Raw genomic sequence first — 16,827 nt, forward strand, 5'->3', positions numbered from 1 at the left:
ATATACATATATATATATATATGTATGTACATATATATATACATATATATATGTATATACATATATATATATATATATACATATATATATGTATATACATATATATGTATACATGTACATATACATATACATATATAGATGTATACATACATACATACATACATACATATATATATACACACACTTCTGGGTTTTTCATTAATATTTTCAATTGCCTACTCTTATTCTCAAACTAAAACATTGATTTTTCCATATCCTTTGTTCGTACATCATGTTTGCCTTACAATCTATACTATCCTTATTGCATTCTTTATGTGGATTATCTTTTAATTACTTCCACTACAAAACTCTTCTATATATATATATATATATATAGAAGAGTTTTTTAGTGGAAGTAATTAAAAGATAATATGTATGTATGTATGTATGTATGTATGTAGATTATGTGTATGTATATATATGTATGTATATGTATATATCTATATATGTATACATATATATGTATATACATATATATGTATATACATATAAATGTATATACATATATAGATATATACATATGTATACATATATATACATATATAGATATATGTATATACATATATCTATATATGTATATATGTATATATATATATATATATATATATATATATATGTATGTATGTATGTATATACATATATATATATGCATATGTATATATAGATATGTATGTATATACATATATACATATATACGTATATACATATGTATATACGTATACATATTTATATATGTATATACATACATACATATATATATATATATATATGTATTTATGTATGTATACATATATATACATACATACGTGTGTACGTATGTACATACATACATATATATAAACTTCTTGGTTTTTCATTAATATCTTCAATTGCCTACTCTTATTCTCAAATATGGCATTAATTTTCCCATATCCTTTGGTCGTACAGCATGTTTTTCATACAATCTATACTATCCTTATTGCATCCTTTATGTAGATTATCTTTTAATTACTTCCTTATGTACTTTATACCTCTCATTTGAATGGTAGTGTCTACCTAGCTAACCCGATTCACCTCTTTAATGATTTTATAATTAATTAAAAATTACATTACTGGTGGTCAAGAAAAGATGATTGCACTGGTACATTGAGCATGAAGACTCAAGGAAACTAAGCTTGAAAGGAGGGCAAGCTGTCAAGAATTGCAGAGACTGAAAGCTAGGCAAATGAAGAAGAGCTTAATGGTAATTTGAAATTTTCAAGTTAAGTTGTATTCTGTAATCAAGTCAAAACCCCTAATTGTTACTCTTTAGCAATTGTATCAGTTAAGATAGAAGGGAAATCCTATGGACTTAGGTTGGCCTGACAACCATTTGTAAATCCTTTAACATGGTGGCATTCCAAGTGAATGTTCTAAAGTCCTCTAACCAGGCCCACTTCTAACAGGGTGGTTAAATCCTCTAACAAAGACACATTTAATAGTGTGTTGTAAGCCTTTAACAGGGCAGACCTTTTACAAGGCATCACTTCAGAAGAGTGAGAATTGAGTAGCATGTTGCTGGTGCTTTTTCCTAAATTGGGTTTCCACGTAAATCATTGTGTTATGTGTTGATATTTTCATGTGTTATGCTTGCATGGTGATTTATAGTAACTTGTTGATTAGGAAAGTTAAAGCTTGGATGAATGAATGGTTGAATGGGCTCACTATGCTTAGTCAAAAAGTTTGAATTGGACATGTTGGACCTTGAATACCTAATTCACCCCCCCCCCCAGTTATTCTAAAGCATTCTAACAATTGGTATCAGAGCCATCTACTAATTTAGTTTCAATGTACTAGAAGTAGGAAGATCAAGATGTCCAAGAGAGAAGTTCCCAAGCTCAACAAGGACAACTTTTTTGCCTAGCAGAGTCTGATGAAATTGCACCTTGGATCAATAGGTGATTATGCAAAAACCTCAATCAGAACAAAACATGTAGACCTCTTACTGCAAATGATTTGAATAAAAGAAAGGGGCAAAATCAAGCAATGTTGGAGATTGCCTCTACACTTAGTTATGTTGAATATGATAACATCAAAGATTGTGACACTGCATTCAAAATATGGAAAGCCCTAACAGATATCTATGGAGGAGATCAGAATGTTCAAAGAGCAAAGAGAGAAAGCCTTAGAGGAAAGTTTGATGACATGAAAATGGAGGAAGGTAAAAATGTTGCTCAATATGCTACTAAAATGAAAGAAGTGGTAAGTGCAATAAGGAGTCTAAGTGGTCAATTGGAAGAAGAAATTATCAACAACAAATACTTAAGAACTATGTTCCCTATTTATGCTATTAGAGTTTCAGCCATCCAAGAGCTAAGGTGTGTACAAAGAAACACACTAACTTTTGAAGAAATTGTGGGAAGACTTGCTGCATTTGAATTGTTAAACTTCAACAACTACAAACCTGAGAACCTTGAATCTGCTTATAAGGCCAAGATGAAAAAAAAAGACACTGAGGAGGAGACATCAATCAAGAAGAGAAGAAAAGGAAAGCATACATCTAGTGATAGTAGCACATATGAGGAAGCTATGGAACAATTAGAAGTACTACTGGCTAGAAGATTCCATAGAGGCAAAGGTAAATTCAAAAGTAAGCTCCCTATCATATGTTTCAATTGTAATGAAGTAGGTCATATTGTTGCAAGATGTACAGAAAAGAAGAACTACAAAGAGGAAAACAAGTACAAGAACAAAAGAGAAGATAATAGCAGAGATTACAAGGACAAAGACAAGAGATGTTACATTGTTGAAGAAGATTTTGATGAGAATAATGATGAAGTAGTCTATGTGGCCATGAAGGATCAATCAGATAAAGATGAAGATGAAACAACAACATTGGTAACTTGTGTGAACAAGAATGACAAGAGGATCATAGACAGTGGGTGTTTACATCACATGACAGGAGACAGAATTAAGTTTACTACTTTTACTCAATATGATGAAAATAGTGTTAGATTTGGTAATGATGCTCCATGTAAAATCAAAAGAAAAGGCTCTATAAAACTTATAGAGAAAATTTTACGTAATAGTGCATACTATGTTGAAGGATTGAACTACAATTTGTTGAGTGTATCACAGTTAGGCAATGTAGGTTGCAAAATAGAGTTTAGAAACAAAACTGTCAAGATTTATGACACGAATAGAAATCTAATAGGAAAAGGTGAGCAAACTAGGAGTAACTTGTTTTACCTAGATATGGAAGATGCAACTTGTCTTGTTGTTAGACTTGATGATGTGTGGTTGTGGCATGAAAGGTTGTATCATGTAAACTTTGACAATCTAATTAGTATCAGCAAAAAGAAGAAAGTCAGAGGACTGCCTAAATTGAAGAAGCTAGAAAATACAATGTGCAAACAGTGTCAACTAGGGAAGATGACCAAGTCTAGCTTCAAAAGCAAAACATACGCTTCTAAAGAAGTACTAGAGCTAGTTCATACAAACTTATGTGGTCCAATAGAAGTGAAAAGTTACCTAGGAGACAAATACATAATGCTATTTGTAGATTACTATTCAAGGATGATGACTGCTATGTTTCTAAAGCAAAAATCTAATGTATTTCAAATGCTCAAGTGGTATTTGGCTAGAGTTGAGAAGGAAACAGGTAAAAGTCTGAAATGCCTAAGATCAAACAAAGGAGGTGAGTTTACATCAAAATAATTTGAAATATTCTACAATGACAAAGGTATTAAAAGGAAAACATCAGCACCAAAAACTCCACCTCAAAATGGTATTGTTGAAAGAAGGAATAGATTAGTGATAGACTATGCAAGAACCTTGATGATTAAGAAAAATGTTGCTCTAAAGTATTGGAGAGAAACTATAAGTTCTACTGTTTACACCCTATATAGAGTCCAAGTCAAGAAAGGTACAAATGCAACACCTTTTGAACTATGGTATGGTTACTCACCTAATGTTAAACATTTCAAAGTATTTGGTTGTAAATGATATATTCTTAAAGATACTAGAAATGGCAAGTTTGATGCAAAGAGTGATGAAGGCATATTTCTTGGCTACTCCACTAGAAGTAAGGCATATAAGTGTCTGAATACTAATTCTAATAAGATTGTGGAAAGTGCAAATGTAAATTTTGATGAGCATGTAGAATTTTAGGTTGATGGAACTAAGCGATCAGAGGATTATAGATCCTTTGTATACTTCTATGAAGGAATGATTGTTGAAGACAATTCTATAAATCAAGTTGGGAATCAGCAACAAATCTTAGTATCAGTCGAGTCACACCCAGTGAATGTCGAGCCACATTCAAAAGCTAAGTTGCAGCATGAAGAAAACACACATTCTGACTCTGAAATTAGTGCACATGAAAGAAATGGTGAAGCACCAAATGAAGAAGAATAAAATGACTCTGAAGCTAAAGGATCAAACATGGAAAGAAAGATAGAACCAAGGTTAGCTAAGTATGTCAGAAGACATCACCCTGCAGATCAAATCATTGGTGAAAAGGATGCCAAACCAATGACAAGGAATAGACTAAGAAATGAATCATATCTACTAAGCAAAGTTGAGCCCAAAATAGTAAATGATGCACTACAAGATGATGACTAGTATAAAGCTAGAGAAGAGGAGATAGATCAGAATAAGAAGAACAAAACCTGGACTCTAGTTCCTAGACCAACTAATAAGAATGTAATTGGTACCGAATAGGTGTTTAGGAACAAACTTGATGAGAATGGTGAGATAACAAGAAATAAAGCAAGACTAGTTTGTAAAGGATATGCATAAGAAGAAGGACTAGATTATGGGGAAACATTTTTCCTTGTTGCAAGAATGGAATAAGTAAGAACATTACTTGTATCTGCTGCTTACAAAGGTTTCAAAGTCTACCAAATAGATGTAAAGTCTATTTTTCTAAATAAAGTATTAGAAGAGAAAGTTTACATTGAACAACTAGAGGGATTTGTTGATGACAATAACAAGGATATGGTTTGCAAACTGCATAAGGCACTTTATGGTTTGAAGCAAGCACCTAGAGCATGGTATGAGAGACTGCACAAATATCTTGTGAAGATAGGATTTGAGAGAATAGATGACAATAACAACTTGTACATCAAAGCTAAAAAAGGTAAAGATATTTTGATATCAGAAATATTTGTTGATGATATAATATTTGGAGGAAAAGATGTTCTATGCAAAAAAATTGTTGATCAAATGAAACATGAGTTTGAGATGTCAATGTTTGGAGAAATCAAGTTCTTTGTTGGATTTCAAGTACATCAATTGAAGCATGGCATATTTGTGACACAATCAAAATACATCAAGGAGATACTCAAAACATTTGGATTGGAAGAGTCAAAACTAGTTAACACACCAATGGCAACAGGTCATAAGCTATCCAAGAATGATGAATCAACTGAAGTGAATCAGACAATGTATAGATCAATGATTGGAAAGTTTCAATATGTTGTACATAGTAGACTAGACATTGCATTAGCTGTTGGAATAGTGGCAAGATTTTTTGCAAATCCAAGAGAAAATCACCTGATGGCAATAAAGAGAATAATGAGGTACCTAAAAGGAACTGATGACTTTGGTTTGTATTACAAGAGAAGTGAAAAGTTTGAGTTAAGAGCCTACACTAATGTAGATTGGGGAGGCAATATTGATGACAGAAAAAGAACCAATGGAGAAGCACTTTTCTTGAGGAAAAGATTGATTACATGGACCAGCAAAAAGCAAAGTTGTACCTCACAGTCCACTACAAAAGCTGAATATGTTGCAGCTGCTATAAATTGCACCAATATTGTATGGATCAAGCATTTGTTGCAAGGTATGAAGGAAGAGGTAAATGAGCCTATGATACTTTATTGTGATAATACAAGTGCTATCAACAAACATATCAAAGAATCTTGTAATACATGTTAAAACTAAGCATATTGCAATCAAGTATCACTAAGTAAGAGAATTGGTAGAAGATAAGCAAGTGAAGATGGAATATGTTAGCTTAAAGGAACAAATTGTTGACATCTTCACAAAAGCACTACCTAAAGATGTTTTTGAGTATCTTAGAGGTAAGTTAGGGGTAACACCCCTAGCCAAGGCTACTTAAGAATAAGAAAGACTGCCCTGCATCAAATGAGTTGATTGTTGAAAATTTTACGCATTGATGCAGATGATGTTTACTTTAGGAACATGCCTAAAGTAATTGAAGTACTGAAAGTTCGAGTTCAATCACAAGCAAGGTGACAGAGAGAGAAATTGAATAAACTTGCAAAAGCTACACTTGCATATTAAGATGTTGAAATGGTATGTCTTTGGCATTGTTGTCAAAGAGGGAGAAATGTCAAGAAATTGATCAACAACTGTTGAGAAGATAAAGAATGAAGAAAGAGGGAGAAAATGAAGAAATTGATCTAATGAAGACTAAGGGAGAAATAGACAGAAATGACCAATAGTTGAAGGAAAAGATGAAAAAGCTTATCAGAACATAGAAAGAATAGCAGAAGATAAGCAATACATATAGAGGGAAAAAATGTAAGAATGGAGAAAACAAAGAAAAAAGGATACAACAGCTAAGAGGGAGAAATAGAAATAAAGCAATCAGGATAGTAGATCAAGGGAGGGAGATGTGAAAATTGATGGTAACACAATTTTCTTTTTGGCATTTGACTTATTGTTCTAACCTAGTTAGCATGTGGTTGAATAGTTTAGTATGATGGTTGATCAGTTTGGTTTGCTATCAATACCAAAGAGGGAGATTGTTGGAAATATGATTGAAAAGATCATTAAGATTAGTTGATAATGAATGTTTTCAATCATTGTTTTGTCATTGATGTCAAACCTACTATTTGTAAGAATGACAATTGCTTATAAGATCTAAGTACTATCACTTAGTTGATTGATGAAGAGGATTTGATCAACAAGATGTAACAAGAGTACCTAAGGGAAAGGTTGAGTTATGGTTTTGTAATGTAGTGCAAGGATTAGTTAAGACAATGATTAAATAATGTATTGATAGCATACTCAAAGATATAGAGGCTGACCACACTTAAAAACATTAAAAGTATAAGTTAGAACAAGATTAACTGCAAAATCTTAAACTAAGTTCATTAGTGGGTGCTGAGAAAGCTAGTTGAAGCTGAGCAAATTCTCAGTTGGAGCCAAGAAAATGCAAAATCTATTGTGCGCCAAGTGAACTTTAGGTGCTGAGTGAAGTTCAAGTGTTGAGCAAAGTATCAGGGGTCGAGCATTAGTAAAATCACAGTTGATGGCGAGTAACATAGTATCAGGTGCCGAGCATCAGGATTTGAATAATGTTGAGCTGCTGCATTATTTTAAATAACGAAGATTCGCCAAATCTAAGCTGACAAAGTTGTTACATTGAATTTTGTGAACCAATTGGAAGATAAGAATGATGAGCTGGTGGCACAGAATTCCATGTGAACCATTTTTTAGCAAATTCAAGAAGATTCTTCATAATGTTTCCAAAAGAAAATAATATGGGTTAGATACAATGAATCCTACCTAATCCATACGAATTGAAATTAAAGGAGGGAAGAACCAAGTGGGAAAGGAACTTCAAGACTTTTATTTAAGGAGTCACAGACCAAGAAGCAAGAGCTACTGGAGTGCCAAATTGCAAAGTGGTTAGAAGGGTGTCAAGGAGAAGACATCTAGGAGAAGGAAGAAAAGAGCACAGAGTCTCTGCTTCTACTGGTTATCAAGAAAAGATGATTGCACTGGTACAGTGAGCATGAAGATTCAAGGAGACTAAGCTTGAAAGGAGGGCAAGCTATCAAGAATTGCAGAGACTGAAAGCCAGGCAAATGAAGAAGAGTTGAATGGTGATCTAAAATTTGCAAGTTGAGTTGTATTATGTAATCAGGTCAAAACCCCTAATTGTTACTCTTTAGCAATTGTATCAGTTAGGATTGAAGGGAAATCCTATGGACTTAGGTTGGTCTAATAGCCATTTGTAAATCCTTTAACAAGATGGCGTTCCAAGTGAATATTCTAAAGTCCTCTTACTAGGCCCACTTTGAACAAGGTGGTTAAATTCTCTAACAAGGTCACATTTAACAGTGTGTTTTAAGCCTTTAACAGGGCAAGCCTTTCATAGGGCATCACTTCAGAAGAGTGAGAATTGAGTATCATGTTACTGGTGGTTTTTTTCAAATTGGGTTTCCACGTAAATCACTGTGTTATGTGTTGATCTTTTCATGTGTTATACTTGCATGTTATTTTATAGTAACTTGTTGGTTAGGAAAGTTAAAGCTTGGATGAATGAATGGTTGAATGGGCTCACTATACTTAGTGAAAAATTTGAATTGGACATGTTGGACCCTGAATAACTGATTCACGCCCCCCCCCCCCCCCCCCCCCCAGTTAGCATTTCTAACAAAGGAATACCATCAGCATTCATGCTAACAATCTCCCCATTTGGCATTGATCACAATATATATGAAAAACATCTTAAGTTCCAAAAATACCAAAACAACACTCTGATGCAACGGTTGTTCTCAACTTTTCAAATCCTCTTCATCAATCAAATCTAAAATGCTTTGGAACACAACTCTGTTTTGCATCTCTTTATTTAGGATCGACAATAGTTGTTCATACTAAAATCCTCTCAACTTCTCCCTCATACATCAATATCTCCCCCATTAGAGGATATTTTCCCACATACATACTTAAGAGGTGTTTTTCCATGCATACTTCTATTCTCCCCCATTCATATTTAGGAGATTTTTTTCATGCACACTTCTCTCCCCTATTGACATCAATAACAAAGGATTCATTATGTCAATCATTAGTTTCAAATTTTCAATCAGCTCAATTGTCCAAAGACACTTTTCAAGACTAATTACAAAGAGTCCTAGAAGACTCTTCTCATTTTAGATACTCCCCCATATAGGAAGCATCAGCATTCAATCTAGTCAAACAATAGTGCTTTGTACCACTCGACTGATGCAATCTATGCATCATCTACTCAAAAGCAGTCAGGGGCATAACCACAAGCATACCTCTCAAGTACTCAAATGTATCTTTAGGCAAACACTTTGTAAAGATATATGCAATTTGATTTCTTTCTCTGCTACTTTCTCTCTCAAAACATGATACTTAATAGATATTTGTTTAGTCTTAGAATGTAATACAAGATTCTTAGACATACTCACTGTACTTGTGTTATCAAAATGTATGAAAATAGGTTTTTAGAATTCTATCCCAATATCTTTCAACATCTACTTCATCCACATGACATGATTATAATTAGTTACTGCAACTACATTCTCTTCTTCAACTATACTCTATGAAATACAATCTTATTTCTTGCTAAGCCAAGAAACCAATCTTCCTCCTAAGAAAAATGCTCCACCATAGGTGTTTTTTCTATCATCCATACACTGTGTAGTGCCTCTCATGTTTGCATTCTATACCTTGTTATATTTGGGTTTTGAGAGATACTTTGATACCCATTTTGGATGACATTCAAGATGACCTGATGGTCAAATACTAGATTTTGATTGCCAATATCATAGATGTTAGATGCTATGTTGTTCAGTTTGATCACATCTACATGATGATGGTTATTGATGTTGTTAGAAGTTGTAATCTTTCCTTGGTGTATTTATAAACCAAGGTTAGAACTCCTTTCTTTATTGTTGTAATATATTAGGATATAAGCCAAGGTATCCTAATATATTTCTTTTTTGTCCTTTTTCCACTACATCTTATTTTGTCATCTAGTGGAATATGTGAGGACAAATATATATTGTAATTTCTAATTTTAGATTATTCCTCCTTAAGAGGAATCTCACACTTGGCCTCACACACTTATGAATGGTGGCATTCATAGACATGGGAGTTACATTCTAACTCCTCTCTCTCATCTCTATTTAAGAGATGACCCTCTTCTCTCATTTAACAATGAGGTTTCTTCCTCTTCTCAATTATTGTATGAGCATTGCTCTCTATCTCTCTCTCTCTTCCTTCTTAGGCTTTTCATGCCTCATTCATAATGTCACAAGGGGTTTTCTTTGCTTTCCCCTTTCCAAATATCTTGTCTCATGGTGTTGGAGCTTGAAGCTTTCTCTCTCCTATTTTATGGTAATATCTTTTCACGCATTTACTCACTTAGATTCTTTCCTGGTATTGCTTATTTACATATTTCTTTTTCCATTTCTAACAGATGTGAACATTATGCTTTATGATGATATCTAATTATTTTGTATCTGGACATATACTCTATTTATGGTTATATGATGGACTTACTGGATTCTAGATGCTTTGATTTGATCCTACAGTTATTTACTTCATTCTTTCTTTGGGATTTTTTATGATGCAGTGAGTGATTTAAATAAATTATTTTAATGTGATAAATAAATGTTATTAATGTGATTTAATGCATTTATTGCTTCTGCTATATTATTATATGCAATTGCACTTGATTGTGTAGTGTGCAAGATTTATATCCCCGACAGTGGCACATGGAGTTAGTGATTCGACTACTCTTACCTAGCAAATGTCATCCATGTATGGTCGACGTATCCTAATTAATTGATTAATTAAACCCTTTAGTGATTTAATAATTTTGGACTCATTTGCATTATGTGATTAGACTTGTGAGCGTGTCTGTGCATTTAGCTTGACATTTGTCACGAACGTTATTAAGGAATATTGTGATTTAATAGTTTTGGGAATTTTATATTTGATTTAATTATTTCTATTCCAGACAGCTTTGTCGTAGTTGAATTTCATTTAATTGGAATTAATTCCATTTAATTCAACAAGAGAGCCATTAGGGCCAATACCTTTTCCCTTAGGCATACCAAAGACCACCTCCTCCAACTCAGTCGAAGAGAATGGTCACATGAGATGATCATTCATTTCCTAGGTAATAAGGGAGGGAATATTGAACAAAATAATATTATCTTCATCTTTCTTTCATTTAGAACTGTTTCAAGCTATGTATTGTCAAAATCAATGGCATGTTAATCTTTTACTTCAAGTAAACAAATGTGTCATTGAATTATACTCGTATAAAGATCTGCCAATTGCCATTATAGAATCTAAAGCATTGCAATTGTAGATATAATTTGGTAAGCTTTCCCAAATATTGATTTACCCCTAGAAAACTTGTCTTAATCACAATGAAAGTCTTGGATCACTTCAATATGAGCTCCACTTTTACTAAATTCCTAACTATATTCGATCTCATACTTAAATACTGATTGATTTTGATCCCAAATACTTCAAGATTTGGCTAAAAATTGATCTCAGACATAGACAACTATTTGGTGAGTGCCCTCTTAAAAAGTTAACTAAATATTTGCCAATGTAATCAGCAATATGAATATAAACAACAAATCTATTTTACACAATTCATAGTTAAACTCTATGTCATTTGCTCATTATATCTCTATACTATGGAAATACCCCCAATTTTCATAGAAAGTAATTTTTATCTCTTTTCCACATTTTCTCCATTTTTTTCGATTTCTTGGAAAATCTAAACTTTCCTTCTTCTTTTCTTTGTTCTTTCTAAAAGTCTTATACTTTTGGTTTGCTGATTTTTCCCCAAATGATTTTTGCTATTATGAAATTTTAATTATTTTGATATATAAGAATCAATAGATGCTATCATATTTAAATAATAATAAAATTGAACCTTAAAGGATTTTTTTTGGATACTTGTACATTGAAATTGAAATAGTTGTTTTGGTATCTAGACTAACAGATCTGTGTCCAAGGTGAAATAGGAAATAAAATTTATATCACCTCATGTAACTTTTCATATAACAACCCATTCTGTCCTATTCTGACTTCGCTGAAATTTCTTGCTGTAAATTTAATCTTCAATTGTGTCTTCATCGTTGATTTTGATAACTTTGATGGACAAGTGAAGGGTCAAGTGCAAGCACGGCTTGAACCAGTACATGAGAGCGTGAATTTTCTTTAGGAGTTTGGGTATGTAACTACTTTATAGCCATGCATATTTTTTCTATGTATTATATATTAAAAAATATAGAAAATGTATAAGATTAAATCTATTGTTACTACTTTATATATCCAAGATATATTTTTTGTCAGCATATGTATTTCAATAAAAATTATGTACTTTACATACATCCCAATTAGAACTTCCAGTCGTCATGCCACCCACACTTTTAGAAAAATTAATAGCACATATCAATCTAGTGATAATGGTATAGATTAATTTTTTTCTCCTAAACTATTATTAACCCACACACACTTCTCTAATTTTCAAGTTTATCAAGCCTCCTCTTATAGAAGTTAAAATGTAACTCCTAACCCAATTGTACATCAAATATTATAATCTTTAAAATATTAAAATATATAACATGTAACAAAAAGAACTAGAAAAAGTATTATTAAATTTGCCACCGCCAATATTTATTAAGACTACTTGCTTATTGTACCAAGAAACTAACATCTATAGAAAAATAATAGTTCATCCTCCTGATCCTTAAAGTTTAGAGCCATCACTAACCTATTATTGGCATTTAAGTTTAAAGTAACATTTGTTTTCAACAGACCACTAACATTAGTTACACCAAAGTAATATCATACAAATAGATGAAGAATGAGAATATTCACATTGTTTCAATGGCATTGCTAAAGATAGGAAAACAATAATGACAATCAGTTACAACATAGTTATATCAAACATATAAATGCTCCACAGACATATTCATAGTGTTTCAATATAATAGACAACAAAACAATTTCTTTGGCACCAGCAAGGAGGTGTTCTTGCCCACCACTTGATACAAGAAATCAATGATTAGTTCTTGAATTGCACAAATCCCTCGATTGAAATGACTATAGATAGAAAAGGAACATCAAGAACCTATATCTCCACGCTACTATTTTATATACATCTGAAACATAAGAACACTAAAGACTTTCTAATGCCTAGACTTTAAGACTAGTATTTGTCTAAACACATGAACCGCATTGTTAATGTTAACTTCCAAAAACAAAAGAGAAACATAGTGTGTAACATGTAATTGAAATGAAGCGCAAAATGAAACTAGCAATGGAAGATAAAACAAATGTTTGGGGTTTATTAATAATGATCTTAGGAAGGTTGATTAAGAAATTAATGATTTTTTACCATATAGGGTAAAAGGATACTTATCGCATCTAGTACAGTAAAATATAACACCGAACAGATACTTTATTCATATACGCAATATGCACATTACGATTATTCTGTTGCTTACAATTATGATTCAAAGTCCCTTCCAGATGGTGTACATATACTTTCCCAAAGGGGTGACTCAATCATCACGCATCCGTTCGGATACAATTCTACCCATCAGCTACAATATAGAATTTACCGACAACATCATCTCCCCCAAAAAGTAAAGTTGTCTCCAGATGATGATACAACAAAACTCAAAATAAACAACTAATTACATCAATGCATAGATACTAAATAAAGAGATGCATCCTTGGTGTAGTGGTCATTCGCGCCCTCGATTCATTCAGCTTTGCCCATAGCTTGTAGACTTGCTCCTTCCTAACTTTCAATTCCGCTTCCACTTCCATCTGTAGCTCTAAAGTTGACTGCATCATCCCAGCTATCTCTCCCAGCTCCTTCTCCTTCTCATCTACTACTCTCTTTTTCTATTGCTATTTGTTCCTTCTCCGCTATCAATTTTTGTAGCTGACTCTATATGTCTAATAGGGCTTCCCTCTCGAATTCCTAGGCTGCCCTCTCCATGGCTAACTTGGCAATTGACTCCTCCTGAGCCCTCTCAGCTGCTACTTGATCTGTGTGGCTCCTCCAAAGAGTGTAATATGCCTCCTTGTGTATCTCCACTATCTCGTGAGTCACAGCCTCTACTTGGCTCTCTTTACCAGGACCTCTTGTTATGGCCCAATCCTGTCACATCTCTACAGTCCCACATCCAGTCATCCTCACTCTTCAAAATAGATTGTAAAGGCAATTAGGCATCCTAATCTCATGAAGGATACTACTCCCTCTAGTTCTTTCACTATTGAGTCCAAAGCTTGAATCTCTGTAGAGGCCACCACCTAGCGAGCCCGAGTCGCTAAAGCTCCTATATCTGCGAAGAATGTCCCTCTCATCATTGCTTCCAGCACTACTAGATGCTCCTACTGCACACCCATAGCGCTCTCTATTGCTTCTACCATCTGCTATATAGTGTTATGTAGTAATCCCTCATCTTGTGTTTGCTCCACCTCCTATGCCTGCAAAGGGTTTTCCTCCAAAATTGCTTCTTGTGTAGGTGTTTGCAGGTATGCCACTTGAGGTGTTGGGGTACGGTGGAACCACTTACTCAGGTACATGCTTAACTTCTAGGTTTTTCTTTCTCGGTCTCCCTTAGGTGATGCTAACAATGTCGTAACCATCGTAACCATAGCATCTGAACCTACTATGTCCAATTGGACACCTGGCACCCTCAAACCCTCACCTGTCAATATCTCCATTACTCCTACCTATGTGTCCATCTCTGTATTAGGTACAAGTACCTCATCCCCAGCCTTTGGTAAAGCCTCACGAGAAGGCTCCATCATTACCTACCAAGCAGCTATCTTTGTTGGTGATGGATGTGCCTCTGCTAATGCCTCAGGTATGGCTCGTGTCTCCGCAATGGGTTGCACCACAACTGAAGTCAGCATCATCACTATTGGTTGCCTAAGCTGACCAAAACTTGGAATGCCATGTATACCAATAGGAGTCAAATGTGTCGTAGCTGAAAGTGCAGGCTGTGGGAATATCAATGGTGTATTTATAATTACCTCTACCTCCTCCCCATCAGTTCCACTTTCCTCAAAAGAAGTCTCCTCTTGAACACTATCAATATTTCCTTCGTCTGGTCTCAATCGATTATGCCTGATGGTCTTAGTGCCAAGTGCATCAAGATTTCTCCACTACATAATCGGTGGTTCGCCTGGCACGAGTGGTCCTGATTTGGCCTCCAGTATATCATTGAGGATCACCTACATTATTGCCTCTAAGAATAGGTCGATGGCATAATGTGGCATGTAGAATGTCTTGTGTTGTAATGTCATGAATTCATACATTCGTTCGGCCAACAATGTGGCCTATATAGCCTACCGCGCAGAATCATGTTCATCATCACCACATGTGGAAATGAAATATCTGAGGTGCGGCTAGAGCCTATGAGGAAACTCTTCACAATGTCCATCAAACAACGCTAATGACCTTCATGCACATTGGATTTCTTCAACCCTCAGCCCCTTGATGTGTCCAAGAGAGTCTCTTGGTCCACCTGCATTGGGTCTCCACACGCTAGCTGTATCAACTATATTTTTACTTATTGGCTCATCATTTTGGGTTTTCTTTCTATTTTCCTTCCCCCTGAGCATGGTCAGGTATCTCGAATACTCATGTGAAGTTGGCGGTTTTGAATGATACCACCAAGTTGCAACCAAAGTAAGAAAACGTACTAGTCAAGAGAACCTATCATACATTTCTATCATGATGCATAGAAACCCTTCATAATCTTTGATACAAAACATTGGCATTTGTATCACCCATTCAACTTGTGCTTTCCGAATGTTGGCCTTCACGGGATGGTTATCAAGTGTCTCCTACCACCACTTCCAGCATTTTGCTCCATTCAATCCTTCAAATGCAACATTCTGTGCTATGAGAATATTCGTCGCAGTCAACTGTGTTGGTTGCTTCACTTCCTTTTTGCTCAGTCTTGTACTAGTTCCTCCTGCTACACGGACTCCAAATGGAAAAGTTTTTACATTCTTGTTCATCGTTGTAGTTGTCACTAAATCCTCTTCCAATTTCTTTTTTCAAGCTCTCTTGCTAGCTGAATGCATAACTATCATTTTTTTGTCGTTTTGCTTGAATACAACAAAATCTGTTAGGTCAATTACCTCTCTGTGCAATTTCCTAGTGCTTGCGTACAACTTCTTCTTTCCCAACTCTATCTGTTGTACAGCTACTATCTTTTCTCCTTCTGAGATTTGTACAGATGGTGACTTCTAATATTTCAAACAACCCAAGGTCCGCACAATGTATGGTGACTATCCTCTTGTAATCCTCTTGGTCGTATATCGTACAACAAAACCAAGATGTGCTTGTGATGGTCATATGGTTTTTCTTTCTCCAAGTTCTTGCCATACGGAATGGCTCTGAGTACTTAATTGTCTGATGTTATATATCCTTGCTACCGTATGGTCTTCCCACTCTAACCGTTGCTTCCATATGGACCGTGCAACATAGTTCTTCAGCTGCCAATGTATGTACAAGTTTGTTGTGTTGTCTCTTCTTCTTCACCATATAGTCACCCAACCTCCAATCAATCTAGTTGTATGGTCATACGGGGCACCTATGGGTCTCTTCCTGCAACTTCCCATCCATGTAGTGTATCCTGATTTGTTCCTTGTATGATTTCCTATGCAACATTCTCCCTATCCTCTAGTGGTCGTACGGTCCTCTTTCCCTTTGCTACGTACTTCTCTATGTTCTCTAGTGGCCATACGGTCCTCTTTCCTTTGTTGGCAATGATTGCTTTCATACACATATAGCACTTTATTGATGGCAATTGTACTTCCTTTTACCGTACATTCGTAAGGCTAACCTTCTTTCCTACACTTGGTCATACGATCAGAGTTGTTTGTAACTTGTTCATGGCTTTATTTATGTCCATACAGTCACTGCCTACTCCTAGTGACTTTCATACAGGTCGTATGACATGACATTTGTTGTTCCTCAGTGTGTCGTATGGTCCTTTCTTCCTCAGTACGATCGTACGGTGCCTTCCAATTGTACATTGCTCA

This window comes from Cupressus sempervirens, chromosome 3 (assembly GCF_028749045.1).
Source record: "Cupressus sempervirens isolate cs-2001-9-10 chromosome 3, ASM2874904v1, whole genome shotgun sequence".
NCBI lineage: Eukaryota > Viridiplantae > Streptophyta > Pinopsida > Cupressales > Cupressaceae > Cupressus > Cupressus sempervirens.